This window comes from Rhinatrema bivittatum, chromosome 2 (assembly GCF_901001135.1).
Source record: "Rhinatrema bivittatum chromosome 2, aRhiBiv1.1, whole genome shotgun sequence".
NCBI lineage: Eukaryota > Metazoa > Chordata > Amphibia > Gymnophiona > Rhinatrematidae > Rhinatrema > Rhinatrema bivittatum.
The window spans coordinates 821,180,547-821,194,452 of record NC_042616.1 but is presented as its reverse complement, the minus strand read 5'-3'; the positions used below and the strand labels follow the sequence as shown (position 1 = coordinate 821,194,452).

Sequence of the window (13,906 nt, the reverse complement as noted above, 5' to 3'; positions counted from 1 at the left end):
GGACGCACTTTGAAGGGGGGGTACTGTTGCATCCCGTCTTTGATGGCTTCGCCCCGCTTTTTGCACCCCTATCTCGGCTCCTCCCGCTTACCTGGGCAAGATGGCTACCGTAGCGTCATCAAGCCGACCTCTCTGGCATCTCCGGAACGGCTATGGTGCAGCCGTACGCCATTGCACCTCCCAGGTACCTGCAACCCACATCTAAGTACGCCCAATGGCGTGAACCTCAAGGGCGATCCCTCATCTGACGTCACGCCACTCCAGGTATATCTACTTCTCAAGATTGCTAGCTCATTGAGTTGGCAAAGGCTCAAATAGACTCGTTTGGACAAACTGTTCCTGTCTGCGCTACTCTACTGCTTCCCTGCTGCCTGCAGGAAGCTCTCCTTCTGCCCTTCGAGGTTTTGCTACTAACTGGGGTGCCCGCTCCTCAGGGGCCTCCTGTTCTATTTTTCAGGTGCCATTCAGGGAACAGGTACTCGCTCCTCGAGGGCCTACTCTCCCTGCCTCAGTGCCTGTACCTACGACAACTATCTGGTGGAATCGCATCCATAACAGCTAACACCTAGTGAATACTCTAATATCTCATCTGTCTCATCCACAGTAACTCCTTGCTGCGGAACCTCCTGATGTCACCTAGGAGAGAAGGGCTCCCTCTGCCGAGGTCCCTGAGACTACAACTCACCACTGCCACCTGGTGGCTATCTTCAAGCTGTATAATAAGAGTTCAATTCCTGTGTTTTGTGAATAGAGTCTAGCCCAGTGCTGTGGCTCCTCATAGGGCTCCTCCCCGTGGGCATGGTTATCTCCACAGCACCCAAGGATCCACTAAAACACACATAATAACAACAGATACTTTCCTTCTCTCATGGGTCTAGTGTATTCTTTTCCCCTAATTCCTCTAATCATTCAAACAGTACAAAAATTCATCCAGGATAGGGTGAGAATGATTCTAATAGTTCCAGCATGACTGAGACTACCATGATATGCATATCTCATTCAGTTTTCAGCTCAATCTCCAAGGGCTCTAGGCAATAGCTTAAGTCTTTTGATTCAGGAGGAGGGATCTCTTCTCCATCCATTACACATATTCCAACATCCCATGGCATGGATATTGAACTTGTAGCTCTAGTTAAATTCAGCTTACCAGAATCAATTCAAGACATTCTTATCTCTGCAAGAAAACCGTCAACTCGTCTCAACTATTTATTATTTATTTTATTTGGAAGTTTTTATATTCCGACATACACTCTGAGCATCACATCGGTTTACATGTAACATGAACTTGGCATGGTAGCGCTTTACAGGGAATTGGTCATAAAAAAACAGGTAACTCATATAAACAGGTAACTTATACAGATAATAAGTGCGAATACATAAACTTAGCATAAGGCGATTAACGAGAGCTTGAATTACAGTATTTATAGTATATGCAGGGTGTATGTATAGAGAACAACTTGGAGGGGCGGGGAGAGGGGGGTTAAGGAAGGTTAAGTATGAGGAGAGGGGAAGGAGAGGAGTTGGGGAGGAGTGGGCTAGGGGGGTTCAGAGAGGTATTTAGCCGAGTCAGTGAAAGCCAGTTTAAACAGCCAGGTCTTAAGTTTCTGCTTGAATTTCTTTGGGCAAAACTCTTGGCGTAGGATGACTGGCAAAGAGTTCCATAGAGCGGGAGCAGCTAAAGAGAGGGAACGAGTTTTTGTTGAGGCAAGGTTGTAGAGTTTGGGCGAGGGTGTGCTTAGGGTGGCTAGGTATTGTTTTCTGGTCGGTCTTGTGGAGGAGTAGAAGGTTAGTGATTCTTTGAACCAGTTCATTTCAGGGTTGTGGAGGGCTTTGTAAATGATGGAGACGGTTTTGTATTGGATGCGGTATTCGACGGGGAGCTAGTGTAGGCTCTTGAGGATGGGAGATGTGTGTTCGTTCTTGCGGGTGTTGGTGAGGATGCGGGCAGTGACATTTTGGAGGCTTTGGAGTGGGTGGATGGTGTTCTTGGGGAGACCTAGTAGGAGGGAGTTGCAATAGTCAATTTTCGAGAAGATGGTCGCCTGTAGCACTGTACGGAAATCGGAGAACATAAGAACATAAGAAAATGCCATACTGGGTCAGACCAAGGGTCCATCAAGCCCAGCATCCTGTTTCCAACAGTGGCCAATCCAGGCCATAAGAACCTGGCAAGTTTAAGTTTTTTCATGGTGTGTAATTTGAAGAAGCAGTCTTTGCGAGTGGAATTGATAAATTTTTTGAAATTGATATGGCTATCTAGGGTGACACCAAGGTCTCTGACATGTTGGTTGAAAGCAATGGTTGTGGGGGGGAATGTGGAGGGGGGAGGAGTCTGTAAGAAGTGATGAGACTAACATGAGTTCAGTTTTGGCTGTGTTGAGGGCAAGATGTATGTTGGATAGGAGGTTGTTGATTGCAGAGAGAGTAGAGTCCCAAGTGTTAATAGCTTTGGGTAGGGAGTTGTCAACTGGTATGAGGATCTGCACATCATCTGCATAGATGAAGTGAGGGAGGCTAAGATCAGACAGTAAGCGACAGAGGGGCAGTAGATATATATTGAAAAGAGTGGAGGATAGGGAAGAGCCTTGCGAGACACCCTGGTTAAGAGGCATGGCCTTGGATTCATGGTTTCCGATTTTGATTTTGTATTGTCTGTTGCTGAGATATGATGTGATCCAGCTGAGGGCAGCACCGGTTATTCCAATTTCACCGAGTCTCTGGATGAGGATACCATGGTTGATAGTGTCAAAAGCCGAGGAGTTGACTAAAAGGGCCAAGATGTAAGATTTGCCTTTGTCAAGGCCTTTAATGAGGTGATCTGCCATGGAGAGTAGTAAGGTTTCAGTGCTGTGAAACTTTCGGAATCCATATTGTGAGGCAGATAGTAGAAGGTGATTGTCGAGGTAATCTGTGAGTTGGCGGTTAATAGCTTTTTCAAGGATTTTTGATATGAAGGGTAAGTTAGAGATCGGACGGTAGTTAGCTGGGTCTGAGGGGTCAAGTTTGGGTTTCTTTAATATGGTCTTAACAATCGCTTGTTTGAGGGGGTTAGGTACTAGGCCAGTGGTGATGGAAATGTTTATGATGTTGGCTATGGGTTGGGTGATTATGTTAGGTATGGAGGCTACTCATTTAAATGTCGGTGTTGTTCTAATTGGTGTGCCTCTAACTTTATTGACCCTTACACTTGTATGCCAGAGAAGATGCTAGCATATATGCACCACCTCTCCCAATCAGGACTAGCAACTTCATCAGTCAGAGCACAATTAAGTGATATTGCAGCCTATCACAGTTGGGGTGGACTAGCGATCTCAACACATCCTCTCATCTCATGCTTCATGAAGGGCTTTCTTCTGCTTCATCCTCCAATAGGAAAACCACCAGTGCCTCGGGACATTAATGTCGTTTTAACAGCGCTCATGAAAGCCCCTTTTGAACCTTTAGATTTGCCACCCCTTACATATTCAATGAAGAATGTTTTGTTTTAGGTAGCAATAACCTTTACAAGTAAAGTAAGTGAACCTCAGGCCTTAGTTCCTTTTCTTCTATATTTGCAATATTTCCATGATAAGGTTGTACTTCAGATGCATCCAAAATTTCTACTGAAAGTAGCATCTGCTTTTCACCTCAACCAAGCTATCATGCTTCCTACCTTTTTCCCCAAACCACACAACAATGAAAGGGAAAAAATGCTTTGGCTGATTATAAATGCAGAACTCAATGCCTCAGACATATCTCACAGCTGTTCATTTCTTATAATCCAAATTCCTTAGGAATGGCAGTGACAACGAGAATGTTGTCAAACTAGATTACTTATTGTATTCACCACTGCTAGAATTCAATTATCAAGCTCAGTCAGAGCACACCAGGTGCGCACAACCGTTTCTTCAATAACGCACCTGCACAATGTTGCCAACTGAAGACATTTGCAAAGCATCAAAGTGGTCGTCAGTTGATTCTTTCACGTTCCACTACTGCTGCGACCAGCTATCAGCCTCAGACAGTTCAGTAGGTTGAGTGGTCTTGAACCGCTTAGCAGACAAGTAAGAGCTTTCCACCCAAGATTCTGGGTTGCAAGTAACCAAATTAAAAAAAAAAAAAGAAGTCATAGTCACATAGCTCCACAGCAACCCTCAGCTTGGGACTCCCTGGGGCAGCAGGGCTAATTCAGCCTGCTTATCAATGGGAAAAAGCAAGTTTGCTTACTGTAAACAGTGTTTTCCATAGGTAACAGGATGAATCAGCCATGCATACCCACCTTCCTCCCTGGACAGCCATATAAGGTAGACACCTTCTGTATGCTTTGCTACAAACCCACCCAACTGGAACCGGACGTGGAGTACCAGAACTGCAAGGCCGTGGCAGGATCCCATCCCCGCGACAGTGAAGAGGAGGACCCAGGCCCTGCACGACCAGATATGCCATTCCATGCATTTGCATGGCCAGGGAGCGGCACACATGAGGAAGCGGCGGGTGTGGTCTCTCCTGCGGCCACATGTCCCACCGATCTTCCTGTTTGGGTGGGAGGAAACAGAAGTGTTGCACACAGCTTCCGCTTCCTCCCCCCACCCCAAGCAGAAAACAACTTAGTAGAACTAGGGGACACATAAGAACATAAGAAATTGCCATGCTGGGTCAGACCAAGGGTCCATCAAGCCCAGCATCCTGTTTCCAACAGAGACCAAACCAGGCCACAAGAACCTGACAATTACCCAAACACTAAGAAGATCCCATGCTACTGATGCAATTAATAGCAGTGGCTATTCCCTAAGTAAATTTGATTAATAGCAGTTAATGGACTTCTCCTTCAAGAACTTATCCAAACCTTTTTAAACCCAGCTACACTAACTGCACTAACCACATCCTCTGGCAACAAATTCCAGAGCTTTATTGTGCGTTGAGTGAAAAAGAATTTTCTCCGATTAGTCTTAAATGTACTACTTGCTAACTTCATGGAATGCCCCCTAGTCCTTCTATTATTTGAAAGTGTAAATAACCGAGTCACATCTACTCGTTCAAGACCTTTCATGATCTTAAAGACCTCTATCATATCCCCCCTCAGCCGTCTCTTCTCCAAGCTGAACAGCCCTAATTTCTTCAGCCTTTCCTCATAGGGGAGCTGTTCCATCTCCTTTATCATTTTGGTTGTCCTTCTCTGTACCTTCTCCATCGCAACTATTTCTTTTTTTAGATGCAGCGACCAGAATTGTACACAGTATTCAAGGTGTGGTCTCACCATGGAGCGATATAGAGGCATTATTACATTTTCCGTTTTATTAACCATTCCCTTCCTAATAATTCCTAACATTCTGTTTGATTTTTTTGACTGCTGCAGCACACCGAGCCGACGATTCTGAAGTATTATCCACTATGATGCCTAGATCTTTTTCCTGGGTGGTAGCTCCTAATATGGAACCTAACATTGTGTAACTACAGCAAGGGTTATTTTTCCCTATATGCAACACCTTGCACTTGTCCACATTAAATTTCATCTGCCATTTGGATGCCCAATCTTCAAGTCTTGCAAGGTCCTCCTGCAATGTATCACAGTCTGCTTATGATTTAACTAGTCTGAATAATTTTGTATCATCCGCAAATTTAATAACCTCACTCATCGTTATTACTTTCCAAATCATTTATATATATATTGAAAAGCACTGGTCCAAGTACAGATCCCTGAGGCACTCCACTGTTTACCCTTTTCCACTGAGAAAATTGACCATTTAATCCTACTCTCTGTTTCCTGTCTTTTAACCAGTTTGTAATCCATGAAAGGACATCGCCTCCTATCCCATGACTTTTTAGTTTTCGTAGAAGCCTCTCATGAGGGACTTTGTCAAACGCTTTCTAAAAATCCAAATACACTACATCTAGCTGTTCACCTTTATCCACATGTTTATTATCCCCTTCAAAAAAATGAAGCAGATTTGTTAGGCAAGACTTCCCTTGGGTAAATCCATGTTGACTGTGTTCCATTAAACCATGTCTTTCTATATGCTCTACGATTTTGATCTTGAGAATAGTTTCCACTATTTTTCCCGGCACTGAAGTCAGGCTCATTGGTCTATAGTTTTCCGGATCACCCCTGGAGCCTTTTTTAAATATTGGGTTTACATTGGCCACTCTCCAGTCTTCAGGTACAATGGATAATTTTAATGAAAGGTTACAAATTGTAACTAATAGATCAGAAATTTCATTTTGAGTTCCTTCAGTACCCTAGGATGCATACCATCCGTTCCAGGTGATTTGCTACTCTTTAGTTTGTCAATCTGGCCTACTACATCTTCCAGGTTCACAGTGATTTCGTTCAGTTCGTCTGACTCATCACCCCTGAAAACCATTTCCGGAACTGGTATCTCCCCAACATCCTCATTAGTAAACACGGAGGCAAAGAATTCATTTAGTCTTTCTGCAATGGCCTTATCTTCCTTAAGAGCCCCTTTAACCCCATGGTCATCTAATGGTCCAATCAACTCCCTCAGAACTCTCCCAGTTGTACGGCCATTATGACGGAGTGAAGAGTTTCCATGTGGAAGTGAATTATCCGCAGATGATGACTGACGCTCTTGAGATCCGGGATGGGTCGGAATGAACCCTCCTTCTTGGGTATGATGAAATAGATGGATTAACACCCCGTATTTACTTGGGGTGTAGATACCGGTGTTATAGCCCTCAGACTGAGGAGCCTTATCAATGTGGATTCCACTGCCAGTTTTTTGTGCTGGGAGTGGCAAAGTGACATCATGATCATGTCCCGAGGAATGCTGCAAAATTCCAGAGCCTATCCTTCTCATATGATGTCCGGTACCCATTTGTCTGAGGTGATCTCGACCCACCGCTGATAGAAGAGGGATAGACGACCCCTTATCTCCTCGTCCTGCGGATGGATCGGCCAAACTTCATTGGGAAGTTCGGGTTGAACCTGAGCCCGAACCTGTTCCTCTTTTTGGTTGTCGGCTCTGAAAGAACTGAGACCTTCCCGAGGGCTGAGATGTCTAAAATGACAAGTTTTTGTAGTGCCGGTATTGCTGGGAGTCCCTGGCCCGACCCCTCATGGGTGAGGGGTGCTGCAACCTCTTCTTTTTATCTTCCAATAGCTGAGGCACTGGAGATTCACCCCACTTACTGGCTAGCTTTTCCAATTCACTTCCGAATAGGAGGGATCCTTTAAATGGCATCTTTGTGAGGTTTTGCGATATACAAAATTAGGGAACACCTAATTTCTAATTAATAATAAACTAAATTAACTAGTATAATTAAACCACCAATTATTCTTATAAGTCTCCACCATGTGGATACTTGATTTTTGACTTAACAATTAATACATTATTTTGATGCGACAGCAATGACACTGCAGATCACTTCCTGTTATGCCCTGATGGCTCGTTCATGTCTGCTTCCCTCGAGAGAGGCAAATAGCTCAGGAGTGCATCCCAGAGAAGCGATCGAGCCCATTGCAGCCTTCCTAACGGATGCAAGCTCAGACCTAGTGTGAACCCCGGCCACAGGAGTAGCCTCACTGGTGGCGGCCAGAAGACAGCTATGGTTGCAAAATTGGCCAGCGGACACAACCTCTTAGGCAAACCTCACAAAGATAATTAAACCACCAATTATTCTTATAAGTCTCCACCATGTGGATACTCGATTTTTGACTTAACAATTAATACATTATTTTTTATTTTTATATCGCAAAGAAAATATTTTCAAAGAGGAAAAGCCCTCAATACTGGTAAAGAATATGATGTTTCAAATTCTAAATAACAAGTTGTTACAATCATGGGTCTAAAAACCTCTTATTTTTTATTTTTATTCCAATTTTTAAAACATTATAATTGTGGGATGCTGATAGGGTTGGGAGGGCGAGGCCTTTCCAGCTGAGGCTCACACTGGGCAGGGGCAGTAGCTGACTGCCTCTGAACAAAGGCTTGAAGGCCCTGAAAGAATTTCAGCCAAGGAAAGGTCACCGGGTCCATACTTAGCCCAGGAGGAACTGGATTAGGGGCTGCTGAACTGCCCTCTCCCGGGGAGGACGCAGCCCCGGAATTGCTCAGGTCCGGGGTTCTACCAGATAAGGTTGTGGCTCACCCGCCTCCGGACCTGGAAAAGTTCTGAGATTCCAGCTCTCCCTGGGCTTCCTCATAGTACTATCACAGGAAGGACTCTAGGTCAGACTGTGCAGCTGTTCCGCGCGCCGGCTGCGGCAGACCCGCGGCTCAGCCCCCTCACCTCTCTCAAAAGTGATCCAGCATCTGAATCCTCATCTCTGGCGGCTGAGGGCTGCCAGCTCCGTCCTCGGGCCACCCCTGGGGCCTCTGGCTCTGCTACAGTTCCTGATGTTCCGCGTCGGGCCTCTCCACGTGCCTCGCAGAGAGACGCCGTCCCGACCAGTGCTGCGCCCCTCCCTAGGTGCATGCACAGCTAGTTCTTACACATGCAGCCCACGGCGGGAATCTGGCCGTGGTCCTGGATGATCCAGTTTATAAGCCCGGGCTCCGCTCTCTCAAATTGCCTTTGCAACAGGTCCCCTCACTAGTTGAGTACTCATTGCCTCTTCAGTTCCTGGTTCCTGATCCCGATTGCCTTTGTTCCTGTTTCCTTGTTCTTGTGTTCCTGTTCGTTCATCTCTCCTTCGATTGCTAATCTGGTTTGACCTCTGCATTGCCTGACTACTCCGCTGCCTCTCTCCAGCCCCGGACCTCTGCATTGCCTGACTACTCCGCTGCCTCTCTCCAGCCCCGGACCTCTGCATTGCCTGACTACTCCGCTGCCTCTCTCCAGCCCCGGACCTCTGCATTGCCTGACTACTCCGTTGCCTCTCTCCAGCACCGGACCTCTGCATTGCCTGACTACTCCGCTGCCTCTCTCCAGCCCCGGACCTCTGCATTGCCTGACTACTCCGCTGCCTCTCTCCAGCCCCGGACCTCTGCATTGCCTGACTACTCCGCTGCCTCCCTCCAGCCCCGGACCTCTGCATTGCCTGACTACTCCGCTGCCTCTCTCCAGCCCCGGACCTCTGCATTGCCTGACTACTCCGTTGCCTCTCTCCAGCACCGGACCTCTGCATTGCCTGACTACTCAGTTACCTCTCTCCAGCCCCGGACCTCTGCATTGCCTGACTACTCCGCTGCCTCTCTCCAGCCCCGGACCTCTGCATTGCCTGACTACTCCGCTGCCTCTCTCCAGCCCCGGACCTCTGCATTGCCTGACTACTCCGCTGCCTCTCTCCAGCCCCGGACCTCTGCATTGCCTGACTACTCCGTTGCCTCTCTCCAGCACCGGACCTCTGCATTGCCTGACTACTCCGCTGCCTCTCTCCAGCACCGGACCTCTGCATTGCCTGACTACTCCGTTGCTTCTCTCCAGCCCCGGACCTCTGCATTGCCTGACTACTCAGTTACCTCTCTCCAGCCCTGGACCTCTGCTTCGTCTGACCATCCTTTGACTCTCTCCTTGTCTAGACCTCAGCCTTGCTTGCCACTGCTTCCAGACTACCGCCAGCCCTGAACCCAGCTTGCTTAAAGATGTCTCTTCAGCCTTTGGTTCACTCAGGCTTCGGCCTGCTCTTTCTCGGGCGCCCTGTCAGACTGTGTTCCTATTGGCGCCTGGGTCTCTGGGACTCCGCCTCGTCCAATACAGACTGATACCTACACTAGTTGCTACCTCTGGGCTGACCATGATCCACCTATCGATGGGGCCACCTAAGTCCAGCTGGCCCCGGCACCCAAAAGCTCAACCTGTGGGGAACGAGGGCTGGTATTGGTGAAGCGCCAGCCGGTCTCCATCCGTCAGCCCTCTCTGCCTGCCGATGGTGGGACCCGTAGGATCCCTCCTACGGGTCCCACCCGCTCTAAAATGGCAGGCGGCACAAAGGGAGTGTCTCTTGTGCTTCTTTGCTGCTGGAGCCATAGTACTCTGTAGCTTGTGCGTTCAGCCGGTAAGAGTCTCTTGAGTGCTCAAAAACCTGCCTCGACAAGCATAAGTCTAAGCGTTCGGTTGTGTGCTAATGTATGTGTGTGCTTATGCGCGCATTACGTTCCGGGCCCGCACTGCGCATACTGACAGACAATGGGGGAAAATGGCGTCACACCAAACCGCTTGCAAGTTGGTGCAACTGCGGCCAGCCACGGGGAGTGCCCACCGAGCCTGGAGCAGAGCCTAGCCCATCAGGGGGCCACTCAAACCCCTTTCCCTTGCCCTAACGGGATCGGGAACAACGTTAGTACGGCGCACTGAGCAAGGAGACCGGAGGAGACTTACCAAAGTCTTTCCACGTCTCTGAATGGGAGGAGTTCTCTACTTACCTGGGCTCAGTGCTTACAAGCTGAGTACAGAGAAAGTCTCCGGCTGTGGGGGCAGAGGGCTTAGGCCGTCAGTGTTGCGCTCTGCTTCCTGCACCTGCTGCCTTTCAGCTGCTTCAGCAGCAAAGTCCACACCGGGAACCAGCTACCGGACCAAGGCACACCTCTGAGGGATCTTGGAAATTACCTCAGGAATTCTCAAGTGGGGGAGGGACCTTTAAGTCTCACGGCAGGAGATCGGGGCTCAATCTTTCTCCCAATTTAGAGTAAAATTTGAATTTCTTTTTCAAACTTGTACTGCAATCCCGCTAAACACAGCTGCTGGTGTCAGGATAGCACGTCCACTTCTGCTAGGAGACAGAGAGTTACTGAATGGCTGAGGTCACTGCAGGGGTATATCTAGGGTGACGTCAGCTTTGAAACCTCTGCTAGCAGGGGAGCACATAACCCACTGGTCCTTTGACTTGATTAAAAGAAACCCACTTTTCTTATGGCCACATAGTTTAGACATCCACAGCAAGGGGTGTCTAATATTTTGCTGAGATTGCTTAAGTGAAGTATAATAAAAAAAAGTAGAATAAAAACGGGAGCTTGCATGGAGCGCCCATTGCAGTTGGGCACCCATTACATTAAACTATTGAGCACTACGGATGCACAATTTTCCTTTAGCACGCACTTTTTAATGCTGCCTCTCATTTAAATATTGCATCGGGCGCCCATGGGATGTGGCTGTGCACATATTAAGACAAAGGGCCCTCGATACTACTGTCCGTTTTACTGCATCGGCCCCAGAATGGAGTTGCATGTGCTCAGAAGGGAGCTCCTGACTGGAGAGGCACTGGAAGTGGTTCATGTAGATAGGAGGGAGAGGCACGCAGGAGTACATATACTGAGAAGGAAGCTCCTGCATGGAGAGGTACTACAGATGGCTCATATAGATAGGCCTATTTGCAGCCCATCTTCAGAGTGGAAAATTGCATGCATGCTACTTTTACCTCTGTAATAACTTTGAAAATTCACCCCTAATTATGTTCTTGAGGTATTGGAGAATAAAATGGCATGGCCATAGTTGCAGGGAGAGATAGCAAGATTTGAACAGTGGCTTCTCTGGTTTATACATCCACTGTGCTAACCACTCCTAGGGAGAATGACGAAGGAGAACACATGCTCAGAGGGAAGCTCCTGCACATTGGAGAGGCACTGAAGGCAGCTTATGGAGATAGGAGGGAGAGAAACACAAGAGGGAGCTGAACGTGACTCATGTAGACAGAAGGTGGAGGCAGGCAGGAGTAACTGTGCAGAGAAGGAAGCTCCGACATGAAGCGGCACTGCAGGTGGATAGGAGGGCAAGGCTTGGCACTGCAGGTGGATAGGAGGGCAAGGCTTGGCACTGCAGGTGGATAGGAAGGCATGGCTTGGCACTGCAGGTGGATAGGAGGGCAAGGCTTGGCACTGCAGGTGGATAGGAGGGCAAGGCTTGGCACTGCAGGTGGATAGGAGGGCAGGGATTTGCAAGTGAGGTGGTGCTGAGAGCAGACCGGGCACAGGTCTGGATCTGAACATCTCAGTGCTGATTTTTCCGGGGCACACTGGTTGGGAAACAGTGACCTAACCTTAAAATGTACTCGACTATTATTATTTTATAATTTGTTCTTTTCTTTTCTCTTTTTTTAAAATTATTTATATCACTTGGCAATAGCACAAGAAAAATGGAGAAAAAAAATGTCCAACCATAAAACTAAAACTGTTTGGTAGTATTAATAAAGCTCTGCCCAACAATGCCTAGCAAACATCTGTAATAATTAAGCATAGAAATGCCAAAACTGGCCAGTAAATGCAGTTGACAACAAAGTATCAAAGCAGACTCCTGATTCAAAGCAGGAGAAGTGAAAATATGAGAACAAAATCCTGAAATCACGTGAGCAAGAGGCAGGGTCCTGCAGCAAAGAGAGCCGAGACTGCTAAACTGGATAGAGCGGCAGGAGGACGATAGAGATGAGCAAGAGAACCAGCCAAAGAGGCAGCTGGAGGACAGCAACGGCATAGAGCTGAGGCTTCTGTGATGGATAGAGAGGCAGGTGAACGATAGAAATGGTTAGAGTGGAGGGTAGAGAGGCAGCTGGAAGATAGAAACGGGATAGAGCCGCGGGATCAGTGATGGATAGAGAGGCAGGTGAACGATAGAAATGGCTAGAGAGGAGGCTAGAGAGGCAGCTGGAAGATAGAAACGGGATAGAGCCGCGGGATCAGTGATGGATAGAGAGGCAGGTGAACGATAGACATGGTTAGAGGGGAGGATAGAGAGGCAGGTGAACGATAGAAATGGTTAGAGAGGAGGCTAGAGAGTCAGCTGGAAGATAGAAACGGGACAGAGCCGCGGGATCAGTGATGGATAGAGAGGCAGGTGAACGATAGAAATGGTTAGAGAGGAGGATAGAGAGGCAGCTGGAAGATAGAAACGGGATAGAGCCGCGGGATCAGTGATGGATAGAGAGGCAGGTGAACGATAGACATGGTTAGAGGGGAGGATAGAGAGGCAGCAGATGATAGAGAAACAAGCAGATAGAAAGGCGGGGGCACAGAGAAGAGGTGGATGCTGGGATTGCAGTTGGAGGTGTGGGCTTCAGCTGCGTCACTTCAAGCACTAGGTACGTTTGGTGTTTATTTTTCGGGAATTGAGCTGTGTACCGGGGGAAGTGGGATATCAGGGGCATTTATGAGGAGGGGGAGGAGGAAGCTGTGTACCGGGGGAAGTGGGATATCAGGGGCATTTATGAGGAGGGGGAGGAGGAAGCTGTGTACCGGGGGCAGTGGGATATCAGGGGCATTTATGAGGAGGAAGCTGTGTACCTGGGATGCGAGATGTTTGTGTGGAGCAGACGCCGTGTAGGAGGGGGAGAGGTTTACGGGGGTGAAGCTGTGGAGGAGAGGGAGAGGGTTATGGGGAAGGGAGTCGTGGAGGAGAGGGAGAGGGTTATGGGGAAGGGAGTCGTGGAGGAGGGGGAGAGGTTTACGGGGGAAGCTGTGGAGGAGAGGGAGAGGGTTATGGGGAAGGGAGTCGTGGAGGAGGGGGGAGGTTTAAGGGGGGGGGGGGGTGGAGCCGTGTAGGAGGGGAAGAGGTTTGAGGGAGAGGGTTATGGGGAAGGAAGTCGTGGAGGAGGGGAAGGGGGAAGCTGTGGAGGAGAGGGAGAGGGTTATGGGGAAGGAAGTCGTGGAGGAGGGGAAGGGGGGAAGCTGTGGAGGAGAGGGAGAGGGTTATGGGGAAGGAAGTCGTGGAGGAGGGGAAGGGGAAGCTGTGGAGGCGAGGGAGAGGGTTATGGGGAAGAAAGTCGTGGAGGAGGGGAAGGGGGAAGCTGTGGAGGCGAGGTAGAGGGTTATGGGGAAGGGAGTCGAGGGGGAGAGGTTTACGGGGAATGGGGGGGGGGGGAAGCTGTGGAGGAGAGGGAGAGGGTTATGGGGAAGGGAGTCGAGGGGGAGAGGTTTACGGGGAATGGGGGGGAAGCTGTGGAGGAGAGGGAGAGGGTTATGGGGAAGGGAGTCGTGGAGGAGGGGGAGAGGTTTACGGGGAAGCTGTGGAGGAGAGGGAGAGGGTTATGGAGAAGGGAGTC

At 48.7% G+C, this 13,906-nt stretch overlaps 1 protein-coding gene across 3 annotated transcripts in view; it reads left to right on the top strand.

Moving 5' to 3' along the window:
• The window catches only part of GRINA (glutamate ionotropic receptor NMDA type subunit associated protein 1), a 169,874-nt gene that overhangs the window by 39,233 nt on the left and 116,735 nt on the right, over positions 1 to 13,906 (top strand). Inside the window, exons 1-2 of one of the 3 annotated variants that reach the window (XM_029592314.1) lie at positions 12,589 to 12,607; positions 12,839 to 12,946. The exons of 1 other annotated variant lie outside the window; for it this stretch is intronic. The gene's annotated coding sequence lies outside the window, so the exon portion shown is untranslated. Of the gene's footprint in view, positions 1 to 12,588; positions 12,608 to 12,653; positions 12,947 to 13,906 lie in introns of those variants that run through there. One more of the 3 variants, XM_029592315.1, reaches the window with a different exon arrangement.